The following is a 17,968-nucleotide window of genomic DNA, read 5'->3' as shown; positions in this document are numbered from 1 at the left end:
TTCCTCTCTCCCAAGTCCATGCCTTCTGTGTCCAAAAACCCATTCTCTCCCCCACCTCAGCATCTCTTTCCATCCCTTCCTCTCTCCCAAGTTCATGCCTTGTGTCCAAAACGCACTCCCTCCCCCCTTTTGTGTTCCGCGTTTGCCTCCCAGCCCATCTTTGCAACTTTCTCAGCAAAACGAAGCTCAAGGCGCGAGGCTTGTCTTCTGTTTTCTGCCTGCCTTGCCGCGCACAAATAGCCAACCGGAAGTATTCTCCGACGTCAGCGCTGACGTCGGAGGGCAGGCTTTGCTTAAGTCCTCCCTCCGACGTCAGCGCTGACATCGGGGAACACTTGCGATCAGCTATATGTGAGCGGCAGGGCAGGCAGGAACAGAAGACGAGCCTCGCGGCTCGAGATGTATTGAACTCCGCGGGTCCCCCGTCCAGCTCTCTCCTGTCCACGTGGGGCGGACCGCCCCTCTCCCTAGACTGTGGCCTAAGACCCTGGGGGAGCCCGGGCCCCCTGTCAGCTCCAGGCCCCTGAATGCAGGACTGGTGGTACTGCCCTGATGGCGGCCCTGGGGGAGGGGGTAGAATTTGGGGAAGAAGTGAGTTGTTGTGGAAATTTTTGAGCTGTTGGATTTTATGTGCTTTCTAATTATTATGGATTTATTATGATATGGTTTTGTTGGCTCTGTCTGAGCAATGTGACTGCTTTGTTTTGACTATTTCTGCTCTGTGGTCTGCATTTGTATTGAACTTAAAAAAATCCATAAATAAAATGATGCATTCAGACTGATTTCACTGTCCTCACATATACTGTATATTCTTTCTAAAAATGGAGCTCAATTAAAACTATTGAAGTATTTGAAGTATAAAATAAAATTCAAATAATGGAGTTATCAATATCTTCTATAAACTTTCTGACAAAAGTCTTAGTAAAAACTTTTCAAAAAGCTTGTTTTATTGTTTTGTTTCTTTTCCCCCTCCCTTCCCCCCCAATTTTATGTCAGCCATCAATTGAATGGGAGACAACTCATTTTATTTTTGTGACATACAATGATGGACTTGTGTTACAACCCTGACTTATTTTGAGAACTTCAATTTCTCAAGTTGAAAGCCTGAATGTCCCATGCTTGGAAGGGCTATTGATCTGATGGAGATGGACAGCTCAAGAGGAACCAAAACATTCCTTACTGCATTTTTCCTGAGCACTAGAAAATACAAGTTCACTGGCATTTGTACCCAAAGAGCTTTGGTTTTCTTCAGTTTTTGCATCTATGTTTTTTTGTTTTACCTTCAGGCAGTCATTCATGTGTATAATTTTACTTTTTATCAATAGTAGTAAACTATAAAAGCATTATGTGCAACTATACCAATTTCTGGAACATTCTTTTGCTGTTCTCAGCAGGAATCACAGCTACAGATGTCCAACATGTGTTGTTTCCTCCTTTCGTTAGCTCAGCAGCAACTGCGGAACATATGGGAGTTGGAGAGATGATAGTATTTCTACTAGATAGTATGTCAAGCAGCATGAGTAGGACCAATCAGCTAAAAGGATACAGCCGGGAAAGATGAAAACTGCTTCCTTCTTTGTTTGCTGGGTTCTAAATAGCGCACACTGTTGAATTTGTTGTAACTGTCCTCTTGACTTGGAGCAGCCAGCTTAGTTAAAAAAAAAAAAGCCCCTAAGTATCAAGCTGCCATTTTAACTGTTAGCATAGCTCTATGGTAACCATGTGTGCTAATTCTCATGTGAATGGCTTAATGCACTTTCATTAAAGGCTCTCCCTAGTGTTTCAGCTCAATGATGTCATTAGAATATACTAGCTCTTACTCCAGCAAAGGTTCTGCAATATACAAAAATAGATTAAATTTATGTCTGATTTTGTTGTCAATTATCTAGTTCTATATCAGTTTACACAATAAATACTTTCCAGCAAATGGGGGGGGGGGGTGAGAGAGAGAGATGGAAATACTTGCAAGAGGTGCTGTCTGCTAAGCAAATGGTTCAAATCTCAATAAGTTACGGACAGATCCTTGCCAAACAGTTGTTTCCCATCAAGCTCCACTTTAATTATGCAAACTGCAAAGAGCTGAAGGCCACTTCCCTGCACCTGCTGTCTTACTGACAGGACTAACACTTGAGCATTTCTGTGACGATGCCTACTATTGCCTGGTATTCAAAGTCCATTCACCTGGTGGTAATGAAATTGGCTGATTTAGCTTCAGGAAAATTATTCTGTTTCTGCATACCACAGAGTGAGCAACTTAGTACAATTCTGCTTCAAAGAGTTTAAAAAAGAAATCATCCATAAATACAGAGCAGAATTCATAGCTGTGTCATACTTAAATTCTTTCTAAGAATGACTGTATTATAATTTCAGCTTCAAAGCGAGGGGAAAATGCAGTTAATCTCAGCACATTTGTATACATTTATTTCAATTTTATAGCTATAGTTCTGCAAAAACTATTTTGCTGTCACTTTGAAAATATTCAAATAAGTGGCAGATTTACAACATAACTAATTTAACTAAGCTAATAGCTAAGCTCGTGACTGGGCCATGGTAGGCATCTATAACATTAGTGCTTCATGAGGTATATTGGTTGTTTAAATAGTGGTTTCAAGGTTTACTTACCTGGTGTTAAATACTAATCAGGTTCTTAACATCTTCCCATGTAGCTAATGCAGAGAAAATGCATTTAAGAGTTACAGATAATGGGCCAGATTCAGTAAATGGTATCCAGCACTATAATTATTCTATACTATACTCCGAGATGAGCATTGTTTATAGAATACAGTTGGGCACTAATAGGGCAAATTCTATAAAGAGGAACTTATAATTAGATGCTTAGAGGCCTGCCTACTTTCCTTTATAGAATACTAGCATACAGGGCAGGATTAATTTGTTGAGGGCCCCTAAGCACACAACTACACTGGGCCCCCCTGCCCCGCCCCACCCCACCATGCGCCCAGGCGGAAACAGGAAGCTGCGTCAGAGGGAAGCTTTGGGCAAGCAGCACCGCTTGCACAATTACAGTTCCCATTGCCTTTCTTACCCGTGTTGCTTGCTTGTCTTACTTTCCGTCGATGGGAGGGGGCTGTGTTGCCGATCGGGGGGGCCCACGTTGCCGATTGGGGGGGTGCGCATTGCCGATCGATGCTGGAGGGGTCCATCGCCGTTTGGAAAAAAACAATGTTGATGCCCTCCTTCATCGGGCCCCCCTAACCATTTTGGGCCCTAGGCACGTGCCTACTTGGCCTATTGGATAATCCTGCCCTGCTAGCATAACTGGGTATATACATTTGTCTATGTTTAGATACAGACGCTTAAGCTAGGCACAGAGCTGATAGAAGGGCAAAAGAGGTCTGCTATTGGACAACTTTTTTTTGTAAGTGATGATGTGTGGACTGCAGTTGGACTTCTGGCATTAAGCTGAGTACTGAAAGATTTCCTGTATTTTTGTTTTGGGGAGGGGATTTTATGTGCTCTTGATTCATATTGCACTTTTGAATGAAGAGGCGTACATGGACTTCTTAAGTGGAGGTTTTGGGTTTTTCTTGTTGACCTATGATTGTAGCAGCTCCTTTATTAGCATTCAGGGCTCCTCTTACGAAGGTGCGCCAGCGTTTTTAGCACATGCACAAGATTAGCGCGTGCTAGCCAAAAAACTACTTCCTGCTTAAAAGGAGGCGGTAGCACACCTTCGTAAAAGGAGCCCTTATTGTTATATGATATACTATAGAAAGAAGAACATGGTCTCTGAGGGAGGGGGGTTCTCTAGTTTATTTGATGTGGTGCTGTCTCTTGAGATGTTGCAGATGTTCCTGGGCAATTCTCATAACTTTGGCACTCACAATGCATCCCTCCTTCAACACATAAAAAAAGAATTACGGTACACAGAACCATTTTTGGGAAGAAAATATGGCTGCAGCTTTAATTCACAATGCAATATAACCAAATAGCAATATACTTAACCAGTTCAGCCTTAACGCCCCCCCTTTCAGGTTTGTCATATTTCTCCTCCCCCTCCCCCTCCCCCCACACTTTATTGTATTGGCTAGTCAATGATGACCTAGCTGCCCCCAGCCAAGCTTACAGTACATAACCCCTCTATACAATAATTATGCAAAAAGCTTATATACAATTCTTGTCCACTTCTAATCGAACTCTGTTCAGAGACATGAAGGCACCACCTCACCATCCAATCATCGCAGTGTTCAATGAGTCAAAACTGAAGCTGATATTTGTATTTTTAGGAGCTTAAGAACGTATTTCAAATTTAAGAGACTTAGCTTTTGAGAATGTCTCTGGTTCCGACGTGCCACCTGGTTCGACTACTGCTTCAGGGAACCGACAGTAAAATTTGAACGTTTTTAAACAGGGTGTTGTCGCAAAGACTTTATCTACAGAGCAGAGTTCGATTAGAAGTGGACAAGAATTGTATATAAGCTTCTTGCATAATTATTGTATAGAATGACTATTTTCAACAAATTGCATGGATTATTTCTAGCCACTCAATATACAAGTATTGTTTAGTTCTGGCCCTGAGTATTTTTTTACAGAACATAACCCAGCTGAATTAAAGTAATTCTTGCGGTGACGCCACAATCTCACCTTTTGCTTGAGGCGGTGTCGCACAAGAACTTTTACATCTTAGTAGCAACCTTTCACCCTAGAATTCTTATTCCTCTCATGAATTTTCCCCAAACATGGCTGCCTGTCCAACAGACATCCTACCTGTAGCAGCTACACCTTCCAGCTCCCGCCCCACAACAGCCAGCCACCCCCACATTCCTTTCAGCAAACCACACACACTCCAAAACACATTTGAAGGAGGGAAGATGCAAAGATCCTATTTATCCAAAACCCCTACAACCTATTCCTTCCACTTCTACTCTCCAACAACCAACCTGACTTACCAAAATTCTCCAGTCATCATCATTCCCACCCCCACTACCTTAACCAATCAAATTTTACCGTGCCATTCCTTCCATCCACTACCCTATCAACTCTGCACTTCAGCCTCACATCATGATTAACTCCTACTACTTAAATCTATCATTCTCCTTACCACCCCATCCTCACTTCTACCTCTTCCTTGTAAACCTATCCTCACCAGGAATAAGCCCAATGCTTAAATACAGTGGGCCTCCCGATATATTGTATTTTTGAGGGTTTTTTTTACTCTATTCTGTATGGTATGTTATTTATTTATTTATTTATTTTTTGAAACACCTTTATTGTGAAGCAAACAAACAAACAGAGCAATAACAGCCAAAACAACAACCAGATACAACATAGAGATATAGGGCAGTGCACAGCGCCAAGTCCAAAGCATAATTAAACATGAAAATTATACTTCATGACAAGAAAAGAAGTGTTAAATTGTTTTTCTCTCAAGAAAGGAGAACCAGGACGGAGGGCAGAGGTCTCTGTACAGACCGAGGCCATCCCCTCAAAGATGTCTACAGTCTCAACGCAGACAGAAGTAATGGTTCAACCGGACGAAAGCCTTTCGATGGAGCTAAAGAGCCTGAGAGAGGAGGTTCAGCGCTTAAGGAGCATCCGAGACGACGAGATCTTCATCGATGGATTCATCCTGGAGCTGTCTCAGATCGCTGAACAGGAACCTGACAAGACCACCCTGGGAACACCCATAGCATCCAAAACGGCCACCTTGAGACAAACTACCGGAATGCAGGAAGTGGTTGGAGACGCTGACTCCTGGCAGTTGGTGACTTCCTCCACAAGAAAATGCAGAGGACCTAACTCTGTCTCTTTTTCCCACATACAAGACAGCTCAACATCGACACCTCATATCGCCCTGAGGAACAGATATCAGCTGCTACAGGAAGGTCCGGAGAAAGAGCTACAAGTAGTTGTTCAGCAGACGGTTCCAACTCCGGAATCAACAGTACAGCCCACCCCTAAGAAGCGCCATACAAGAAGCAACAAACCGCTATGTAAAATCAGTAAGTAAACGGCGAAGGAACAATAAGCCACAGTGGTTTACTGCGGAGATCTCAGACCTGATCAAGGAGAAGAAAAAAGCATTCATCTCTTACAAACAATCAGGGAAGCAGGACTCTAGAGCAGACTACCTGGCCAAATCAAAAGCCGTCAAAACAGCAGTCAGGGAGGCTAAATTCCTCATGGAGGAGTCTCTAGCAAAGAACATCCAGAAGGGAGATAAATCCTTCTTCAGGTATATCAGTGATAGAAGAAAAAACTCAGGCGGGATTGTACGTCTTAGGAAACCAGACGGAGACTATGTGGAAAAGGATTCGGAAAAAGCCCAACTATTAAATGAATACTTCTGCTCAGTCTTCACCCGAGAAGCGCCAGGGCTCGGCCCTCAGCTACAGACAAGGGTTGGCTCAGTTGACCCGTTTAGTAACTTTGAGTTTACGCCCAGCAGTGTCTACGGTGAGCTGTCAAGGCTCAAGGTTAGCAAGGCAATGGGGCCGGACAACCTGCACCCCAGGGTGCTTAGGGAGCTGAGTGATGTCTTGGCGGAGCCACTGTCCGCGCTCTTCAACCTCTCCCTTAGTACAGGCAGCGTCCCGTTGGACTGGAGGATGGCTAACGTCATTCCACTCCACAAGAAAGGCTCAAAGATGGAGACAGCAAACTACAGACCAGTGAGTCTAACATCGATAGTGAGCAAACTAATGGAAACTCTAATCAAACACCAATTAGATAAGATCCTGGATGAGGAGAATCTACGGGATCCCCGACAACATGGATTTACTAAGGGGAGATCCTGCCAATCCAACCTGATCAGCTTCTTTGACTGGGTAACGGGGAAGCTGGATATTGGGGAGTCCCTGGACATCGTGTACCTGGACTTTAGCAAAGCATTCGATAGCATACCACACCGCAGGTTACTGAGCAAGATGAGTTCTATAGGATTAGGTGACACATTGACGAAATGGGTTGGGAGCTGGCTTGGAGGTAGGCTCCAAAGGGTGGTGGTGAACGGCACCCCCTCCGAAATGATGGAGGTGATTAGTGGAGTACCACAGGGCTCAGTCTTGGGCCCAATCCTATTCAACATCTTTATAAGAGACTTGGCAGAAGGGCTTCGAGGTAAAATAACATTATTCGCCGATGACGCCAAACTGAGTAATGTAGTGGGCAAATGCACAACAGACGAAGATTCAGTGCCCGACAACATGATGTACGACCTACTCCTACTGGAGCGATGGTCTAGGACATGGCAACTCAACTTCAATGCCAAAAAATGCAAAGTTATGCACCTGGGCAGCCAGAATCCATGCAAGTCTTATACCCTTAATGGCGAGATCCTAGCAAAAACGGTAGCAGAACGAGACTTGGGGGTAATCGTCAGTGAGGACATGAAGTCTGCCAATCAAGTGGAGCAGGCTTCGTCCAAGGCAAGACAAATCATGGGCTGCATACGAAGGGGTTTTGTCAGTCGTAAGGCGGAAGTCATTATGCCATTGTATAGATCAATGGTGAGGCCCCACCTGGAATACTGTGTGCAATTCTGGAGGCCGCATTATCGCAAGGATGTGCTGAGACTGGAGTCGGTGCAAAGAATGGCCACCCAGATGGTCTCGGGACTCAAGGATCTACCATACGAAAAACGGCTTGACAAATTACAGCTATACTCGCTCGAGGAGTGCAGAGAGAGGGGGGACATGATCGAGACGTTCAAGTATCTTACGGGCCGCATCGAGGCGGAGGAAGATATCTTCTTTTTCAAGGGTCCCACGACAACAAGAGGGCATCCGTTGAAAATCAGGGGCGGGAAACTACGAGGTGACACCAGGAAATTCTTTTTCACTGAAAGAGTGGTTGATCGCTGGAATAGTCTTCCACTACAGGTGATTGAGGCCAGCAGCGTGCCTGATTTTAAGGCCAAATGGGATCAGCACATAGGATCTATTCACAGGGCAAAGGTAGGGGAGGGACATTAAGGTGGGCAGACTAGATGGGCAGTGGGCCCTTATCTGCCGTCTATTTCTATGTTTCTATGTTTCTAAAGCTTTGAAAAGACCTAAGCCACTACTACTAGTGATTATTTCTGTAGAGCTACTAAACAGAAAGTACCTGCAAATAATGTGACAGCACTGTGTATATGTCTTTAATCTAAGTTTTGTACATGGGGCAATGGAGAGTTAGACCTGAAGTCATCAGGACCTACAAATAACAAAAGTCTCATCCTGGACTTTATATCTTCAAACCCCTCCCCCCCCCCCCCACACACACTAATAACAGAAACTAACTGTACAACAGTCCCTTGACTGAACCACTGCTTATTATCCTTCAACCTCAATCTCCACAAAGAAAAAGCTATTATCAAGACCACTGATGGGAAACTTCTTAGAGGCAATATTAATAGCAAACAATTCTTGAACAAGGCCTCTGAAATACAAGATACTACTACAACCAACCTCACAGCTTCCTTTGACAGCTGGAACAATGCATTAGAACAATCCCTCAACTACATTGCACCATTACCTTACAAAAACAGAAAATCAACCAAGTCCTCACCTTGGTTCACAGATACCCTAAAAGCAGAAAAACACTCTTGTAGAAGACCTGAATGGCAAAGGCAAAAGAGCAATCTCCCAGAATACAAATTAACGTGCAGACAGTGGCATAGTAAGGGGGAGGGGGGTCCACCCCGGGCACCATCTTGGTGAAGGTGCAGGCACCTGTCCTCCTCTCTGCCCCCTACTGCCACACGTGTGCACTGCTTCCCTTCCCCCATACCTCTGTAACATTCCTGGCATGGCTTTTCCTCTGATGTCACTTCCTGGATCCAGGCCTAGGAAGTGACATCAGAGGAAGAGCCGCTGCTGGCGGCACAGCAACTTGGTGGTCACTGCTCATGCCAGGAATGTTACAGAGGTACAGGGGAAGGAAAGTGGTGCACATGCGATAGGAGGGGGTGGGGAAGGAGCGTGTGGAGGTAGGAGGCAGAGAAGAGGGCAGGGAAGGGGTGCACCTACCCTGGGCACCTCTCACCCTCACTATGCCACTGTATGGAGATCAGCTATCAACAAATACAAATTCCAATATGCTAAGGCCACAAAAAAAACACTGCACTGTTGAAACTGAAAGCAATAACTTTGACATTAAAAAGTTATTCCACATAATGCATGCCATGACCTCACCTCTGGTTCTAGGTCAATCAGACATTGACTCCCAACCTAATGTGCAGGTAGGCGCCGTGTCCAGAATCGTATCTATTTTTCAACAGACAGCTTAAATGTAGGCCACTGGTTTTTAGAACCCTTAGATTGAAGGTGTTTTTCAAGGACAGCACTGGAGTAATTAATACAGACCTGCCAGCAGAATTAAAGCATGATTCCAGATGGATGCCCCCTGGTCCTTCTGATGTATCCATAGCAGCATTTGAAAAAGTAATTCTAAAGGAGTTGGAGGATTTAGAATCTTTCAATTTCAAAGGTTATGACAACTTGTCTAGGAATCAACATCAATTACTACACAATCTCAGAAGTGACAGCTCTATTATCATTCAAAGAGCTGACAAGGGTGGCGGTGTTGTGATACAAGATTACCTCAAATATAGAGAAGAAGCGTTACGTCAATTAGATGATGAAACATTCTACAGAAAAGTGTGTAAAGATCCCACCTCCTATTTAATCACTGGGATTCAAGACATTTTATCTGAGGCCAAATACGAAGGTATTATTATTACACAAAAGGAATTTAAATTTCTTGGGCAATCTAAATCTCAAATTCCCCAGATTTATTTTTTGCCTAAAATACACAAATCGATTGCAAATCCCCTTGGCCGACCTATAATTTCTGGTATCAAGTCTGTTTTAAAGCCTTTTTCTCAATATACAGATCTATATTTGAAACCATTTGTTCCTTTAGCCAAATTTTATGTTAAAGACTCTACACATTTTTTGAATCTGATTAAGGACCTCGAGAACATAGACCTGTTTGACTGTTTGTTAATTACTGCTGATGTTACTGCTCTATAAACCAGCATCCCACAAGATGCACCTATTAAGGTAGTCTGAGATTTCCTTCATCTAACAAACCTTACTGAGAAGAAACAGGATTTTCAAACAAAGGGAGTAGCCATGGGAGCCACTGTAGCACCTTCTATCGCATGCCTTTACATGTCTCGATTTGAAGAAACATTTGTCTATCAGTCCCGATACAACAACAGAATATTGATATGGAAAAGATTCATTGATGATGTCTTTTTTATTTGGAATGGACCTGAGGATGAATTAAACAAGTTCATGGAAGATCTCAATCACTTTGATGCCAACATTAAATTTACATTTAATATACAACAAGAGAAAATTGCGTTTCTTGACATTTTAATTATTAAACAATGCAAAAAGTTACAAACTACTCTATATCATAAACCTACAGATCGCAATACATTGTTGGAATTTAGCAGTCATCATCCCAGGACACTAAAAGAAGGCATTCCAATGGGACAGTTTCTTAGAATTAGACGGTTGTGCTCAGATAATAAGAATTTCACATTGAAGCTAATATTCTTTTTGAAAAATTTAGGGAAAGGTGTTATCCCTCAAAAATTTTGAAGAGGGCATGGAAGAGAGCATTTTTTTGCCATCGTGATTGGCTCTTACAATCTACACAAAAAGACCATACAAATCCTTTAGTATGTGTTCTTCCATTTTTTCCCCGATGTCATCAAATTTGTCAGATTATATGTAAACACTGGTCGATCCTCAAGGTACACTCCCCTTTTCAACAATGTCTTAAATTTGCCTTCAGGAGAGGCAGGAACATAGGTGAAATTTTAAAGCATAATAATGTTCCCCGAACTTCAGATCAGTGCAATAAATCTCGCCAAAAAGCCTGTGAGCATTGTATATATTGTCACTTCATTTGGCAAAATAATTTTGTCACAATCCCCCGAACGAAGAAAAAGTTTTTTTAAAAATCTAACACCACATGCGACTCATTAGGAGTTGTATATAGCATTATCTGCCCATGCAATAAACTTTACATAGGTCATATCACACGTAAAGTTAAAATTTGCATAGGAGAACATCTTTCCAATATTAAGAGAAAACAATTACAAGCGCCTTTAGTAGCCCATTGGGTAGACGCTAATCATCAGATCTCTGATCTTCGGTACACTGTGTTGAGGCATATTTTTTCCCCTAGGGGCGGCGATATATCTCATAGGCTTCTTATAGATGAATTAAGGTTCATTTTTGAATGGCACACTTTGAGCCCGTTTGATCTCAATGAAGACATTGAATGGTTTAAACTGCAATTGGCTAGTTTTCTGAAAGGGGGTGGGACTTTGGGTTTCCCGTTGTTAACATTGGTTAGATGTTATCCATGCGTCATTTGTGACGTTTTGGTTCCAGCGTTTTTAAATCAGTTTAATTAAACACAGCGTCCTTTGCCTTTTCTGCTGCTCCCCCCGAGTTCCAATGAACCTTATGGCCACCAAAGTAAATGATTCTGTATAATTTAATATAATATATATATGATTTATGATATAGTAGGTGTTCGTGCCGAGCACTGTTTGAATGGAGCGCCACCAACAGCCTATAGTTTTTGATGATTTACAATTCACTAGGGGTTGTTTTATGTGTTTTTGTTTGTTTTTAGTGCCCCCCCCCCCTTCCTGATGATGTTTCCGGCAAAACTCAAGTCGAAGGGAGGCCATTAGTTTATTGAAGTTGGATCTCTAAGGGTTGACACAGCTTAATAGATATGATTGATGGATGTGGAAAGCACTTTTTGCCAAGCTTCTGCCTTCATATGAAACTGCATACATTAGAAATAAGTTATCTTTTGATTTTCAAGCATTATCATGATTATAAACACTAATAGGACATTTACAGTTTTTGCTGTAAGGAGGGCAGGTAGAGGGACTCTCTGAGTGCGATGATGGTCCCGCTATGCAACCATAGCTGGCATTTTATATGACACTGTTTGGTTGGTGACTGAGCACTTATAAATGTTGTAATAGTGTTTATTTATTTAAGTTCTTTGAGAACATAGTCTTGTGAAAAATTTGAGAACATTGACATTTAACACAAGCAATTTATATATTAGCTCCTAATTTTGAGGTTCAGCATTTTAGAAGCCTACATTTAAGGCATCTGACTCGTGCCTGTGGAAGTGCCTAGACACGCCTACGGACGCCTAAGGCCACTTCCAGCATAAGCCACACTTATGCTAGCTTTAGATATCTGTAGGCATGCATAGGCGCTTCTATAGGCATGAGTCAAATGCCTACATTGAAGGTGTTGTTCGCCGCATCAAATTTTTTTTAAAAAACGTGCATCCTATTGGTCCTTTAAACGGCGCTAGGATGCCTAGCGCCACCTACAGTCGGGATGCCATTTTGAGAATCAAACTCCATATGCCCCTCCCCCCAGCCTTTACCAACCCTATTTGTATCTATGTTTTACTTGACAAATACAGTACATTGCCACTTCAAAATCAGCATTTATGAAAGCAAAGGTTAATAATTTCAAAAGCTAAATTGTTATTGCATACTTTGATCTTATAGATCTACAGAAATGGTGTGACACGTATGTGAAACGTATGATATGAAAGAATTATTAATATTGAGTGACACTGCCTAGGATCCATGATAGCTGTTACAGGGAAACACAAGTATTATGAGAACGAGCAAGGACTTTTCAGCACCTATTGATAATTATGAGAGCAGGTCATTGTCAGCTCAGGCAGGCTAAGAGCACAATCCACAAGGATTCAGTTAGCACAATCCACAAGGAAGGGGATGGGAAATTAGCTCATGAGGCAAACTAGGAGTTTCTCACACATACTGATTGGTAAACATCCTCCACAAGGAAGGGGATGGGAAATTAGCTCACGAAGCAGGCTAGGAACACATACTGATTGGTAAACATCATCCCGGCATTCACTTAACTCAATCCACAAGGATAGGGGGATAAATACTGTTTCCCCTAGAAAGAAAAGCAGAGAAGGACATTTCCACTACTGACAAGCTGTGTGATGATATTTTGTGAGTAAGCCTCCTGAACGTGGTCCTTCGACAGAATGATGATATAATAACCGGTAACGTATTAATTCAAACTCTGTACTTAATCAATGATTATGGCTAGAAATATTGTATATATGTAATATTATGGCTAGAAATATTGTATATATGTAATAAAACTTAATATGTATACTATTTTGATTTCCTGGCATTCTGTCCAGTGCGGAAAGTGACTGAAGGTATTTGGTAAGCCTTTTTAAATAGTAATACATTAATTGGCGTAGTCGGCAGGATTTCTCTAAAGAAAACCTGAGCGCTCTTGTGATACAGGAATGTTCAGGAAGAGAGAGAAATCCTCAAAAGAACCTATAGAGGTGCCCAGCTGGACCGAGGCACCGTATAATTTAATAGCACAAGAACTAGCCAATAATCATGGATTAGCAGAGTCATGGGAAAAGGTTCTGGGAAGTGCAGAACCAATTGATCTTGTACAAGTTTAGAAAAATGCCCCAATAAATTGGGTGATGTAGTTGCCCCGATAAATCAGGTGATGTAGTTGCTCTGGGTTCTGGGAAGTGCAGAACCAATTGATCTTGTACAAGTTTAGAAAAATGCCCCGATAAATTGGGTGATGTAGTTGCCCCGATAAATCAGGTGATGTAGTTGCTCTGGGTTCTGGGAAGGGCAGAACCACTTGATCTTGTACAAGCTTTAGAAAAATGCCCCTATAAATTGGGTGATGTAGTTGCCCCGATAAATCAGGTGATGTAGTTGTTCTGGGTTCTGGGAAGGGCAGAACCACTTGATCTTGTACAAGCTTTAGAAAAATGCCCCGATAAATCGGGTGATGTAGTTTAGAGAAATAAAAATGCCCCGATAAATCGGGTGATGTAGTTGCTCTGGGTTCTGGGAAGGGCAGAACCACTTGATCTTGTACAAGCTTTAGAAAAATGCCCCGATAAATCAGGTGATGTAGTTTAGAAAAAATGCCTTGCTGCCACAAAATATAAGATGTTGGAGTAAAAGTTCCTTTGTTTGAAAGAGCGAACTGCAAAGGGAGGGATTTTCACCCCCACCTTTTTCCTCCTTCGATGCTATCATGTGAGCTTGACGGCGGGCTTTTTTGAGTTTCTACTTTGTTTCCCCAGGCAGAGGGGAGGGGGAAGTGGGAGGAAAGAGAAAAAAAAAAGGAGAGAGACAGCATGGGGTCTGTCTGCAATTCTACGAATGTTGCAAAAACAGGGATCGATATTTAAAATATGCTTAAATATTAACAAATTATGGATTTAAATGTAGGAATTTGTAATGAAATTAATAATGTAAGCAAGGAACCAAAGGGTTTATGGATAAAACTTTACCAAGCCTTATGCTATTTGGAGTTCCGATTAGCCGATATAAGCTACTTGAAGTTAATTGAAAGTTGTTTTGCTGTTCAGGAAACAAAGAAAGTTTATTTAAGTTTGAAAGAGTTTCTGTAGGGTAGATCTATGCTGTTAAGAACAATGGAGGTAATTTAGAAGCTGTTTGCCTGATGTAGCCTGAATTTTTTTTTTCTTTTCCTTGTTTCTTTAAGAGATGGTTAAAAGCAGGGAGATAGTCTGTAGAACGAACAAGCAGGCTGACTAGTCACTGTCTGAAGGCTGGCCGCGGACTTTTCAGCAGTCCGAAATAAGTTTTTAAGAACGATAAAAGAATATTGGAAATGTTATAAAATGTTAATGTATATTCCTGTAAGTAGGTTTCAGGTTTGTTTGAACGTGCCCAATCTACTTTTACTAGGCTACCACAGGGATGGTTACATAGTCCTACCATTTGTCCTCAAATAGTAGCGGAACATTTAGATGAATTTCAGAAATTCACCTCTATACAAATTTCTCATTATGTTGACGACATATTGATACAGGGAACAATGAAGGAAGAGGTGAAAGGGCAGTTGGATTTATTAATTGACCATATGAAAAAGAAGGGAAGGGAAATAAATCCAACAAAAATACAAGGACCGGCAACGTCGGTAAAATTTTTAGGAATTCAGTGGAATAGAGGATATTAGGGAAATCACAGAGAAAGCAAAACGAAAAATATTAGATTTTCCCACTCCAAAGAATATAACTAGTAAAAAAATATGAGTTTATGTGGGGAGAAGAACAGCAGGTTGCTTTTGGAAATGCTAAACAAGCCATACAGACAGCTGTAGATTTGTGGCCCATGAGAGAGGGGGAAGTGGAATTATATGTATGGCAAAAACAAAGTGGGAAACGGGTAAATTCCCGGAAGCAGGTGAAAAATATATTCCCTTCGAAAAACAACTTTTAGCATGTTATTGGGCGTTGGCTGAGACCGAACAGATTACCTTAGGTCATACAGTACTATTGCGACCACAAATTCCAATTATGCAATGGATAATGTCTGATCCCAAGTCAAATAGAGTAGGATATGCTCAGGAACAAAGTATTATTAAATGGAAATGGTACATTTCTCAAAGAGCTAAAATAGGTGAGCATGGGGTAGCTACTTTGCACGAAAAAATAGCTAATATTCCTAACGAAGAGCTGGAAATCATAAAGCCAGTATATGCTCATGAATCCCCAGTGAAATGGGGAGTGGAATATCTTTTTACTGACTCCTGGTCGGTCGCTAATGGTCTTGCTACATGGTTAATGGGGTGGAAGTCCCATAATTGGTTAACTGTGGGGTAAAGAATTGTGGCAAGACATAGAAAAAATTGTACAGGAGACAATAGTGTCAGTATTTCATGTAGATGCACATATGCCTGTTGATTCAATGGAACGATTGTTTAATTCCCAAGCAGATGCTGCAGCTACCATTTCTGTAACAACTACTAATGAAATTCCTAAGGTGAAAGAATGGTTGGAAAGTACAGCCATTTGGGCACATCAGAAAAGTGGACATCTTGGAGAAAAAGCTACTTACAGGTGGGCTCAGGAACGAGGGATTCCTTTGATCTAACATGTGATCAGAAAATGTCCGGTGTGTCAACATATCAAGAACGGGAAGTACCACATAAGGTAATGGGGCACGGGGCGATTTGCCAGCCCAGATTTGGCAAATGGGTTTCATAGGACCGTTACCCGAAAGTCATAAATGTAAATATATGTGTACTGCTGTAGATTATTATTAGCATTCCCTTGTGCTTCTGCGTCACAATGGAGCACTCTAAGAACTTTAGACATGATTATTCAGTATTATGGTATGCCCTTACAAATACAAACTGATAATGGATCACATTTTATGGGAGGGCAGATAAAAGAATATGCTAAGGAAAATAATATTGAATGGGTATATCACATGCCCTATTATCCCCAGGCAGCGGGATTAATTGAAGATGAATGGACTTTTGAAAGAGGCCCTTAAAAAACTAACTACAGATGACAAATATGGGCAGTGAAGGGATAATGTAACCCCCAATTTGACGATTGGGAAACTGTCCATAGCCAAAATCTGGATTAGCAATCCTAAAGGACCTCCGGAACCAGCGGAGGTGATTGCAATCGGGAAAGATAAGGCTCTCCTTGTAATGAAACCGGGAGTGGAAAAATGGGAATATGTCCCTCAGGAGAAATGTTATTTGAGAGAGTAATAATGTTTTCTGAAACTTGCAGATATGCGTGTGCCTTGGAATCCTTGGAATATGGTATGGGGTAAGAGGCGCTGCCCCCGGGCGACGTGTTACAATTAAAGAAGGGGTCGTTACGTCATGGAGATGGAAGCATTCTTCAATGAATCGGAAGCAAGATAACTTCACTTGCAGCGCTAACTCCAGATGTATCATTGCAAATGTGACAACAAGAGACCATACATGGATTACAGAGATTAAAAGCAATGAACACACTAGAAATGAGCAGATATGGAGGACCGTGTTTATACAATTTCAAGCACCAGAAGTACAATGTAATGATATGTGTAAATATGTAGTGTTACCCCTCATAATGGGGGAACCTCAGAAACAATTTTTCTGAGCACTTAAATTTAACGGACAAATGATTGATATGAATACATTTTGTGACTCCACATTGCAAGGGCGAATTTGTAAATTACAATCAATAATATATGATGTGTGTGAATGGACTATATTATTGAAATAACACCACGCGTAATATGTGTGGTGACTAATGAGCCAATAATACCAAAAATGATAGTACCCTTTGCAGGATGCTTACACAATATGTCAACACTTTTTTGGCAGAATCAAACTTATGTTTGAACACCTGATATAGGATTTAGAACAAATGTATTCTGGGAGAACAACTTTTCCGTTCCAAATTGGGATTTAAAGTTGGGAAAGTTAAAAGCTATAATACTAGGATAAATCAGTCCATAAGGAATTTGAACAAAAGCATCACTAGATTAGTAATTATACTAACCATAATAGTACTTGTTCTGTCCTTGTGGAATTGTTATGTGGTTTATGGACTATGCTGTAAACCAACTCGGACCACGATGGTATCCTATGGCAGTATCACTCAATAAGGACCGAATGTGACACGTATGTGAAACGTATGATATGAAAGAATTATTAATATTGAGTGACACTGCCTAGGATCCATGATAGCTGTTACAGGGAAACACAAGTATTATGAGAACGAGCAAGGACTTTTCAGCACCTATTGATAATTATGAGAGCAGGTCATTGTCAGCTCAGGCAGGCTAAGAGCACAATCCACAAGGATTCAGTTAGCACAATCCACAAGGAAGGGGATGGGAAATTAGCTCATGAGGCAAACTAGGAGTTTCTCACACATACTGATTGGTAAACATCCTCCACAAGGAAGGGGATGGGAAATTAGCTCACGAAGCAGGCTAGGAACACATACTGATTGGTAAACATCATCCCGGCATTCACTTAACTCAATCCACAAGGATAGGGGGATAAATACTGTTTCCCCTAGAAAGAAAAGCAGAGAAGGACATTTCCACTACTGACAAGCTGTGTGATGATATTTTGTGAGTAAGCCTCCTGAACGTGGTCCTTCGACAGAATGA

Source organism: Geotrypetes seraphini, chromosome 5, assembly GCF_902459505.1.
Source record: "Geotrypetes seraphini chromosome 5, aGeoSer1.1, whole genome shotgun sequence".
NCBI lineage: Eukaryota > Metazoa > Chordata > Amphibia > Gymnophiona > Dermophiidae > Geotrypetes > Geotrypetes seraphini.
The sequence above is the reverse complement of the archived record's forward strand: the minus strand, read 5'-3'. Positions refer to the sequence as shown.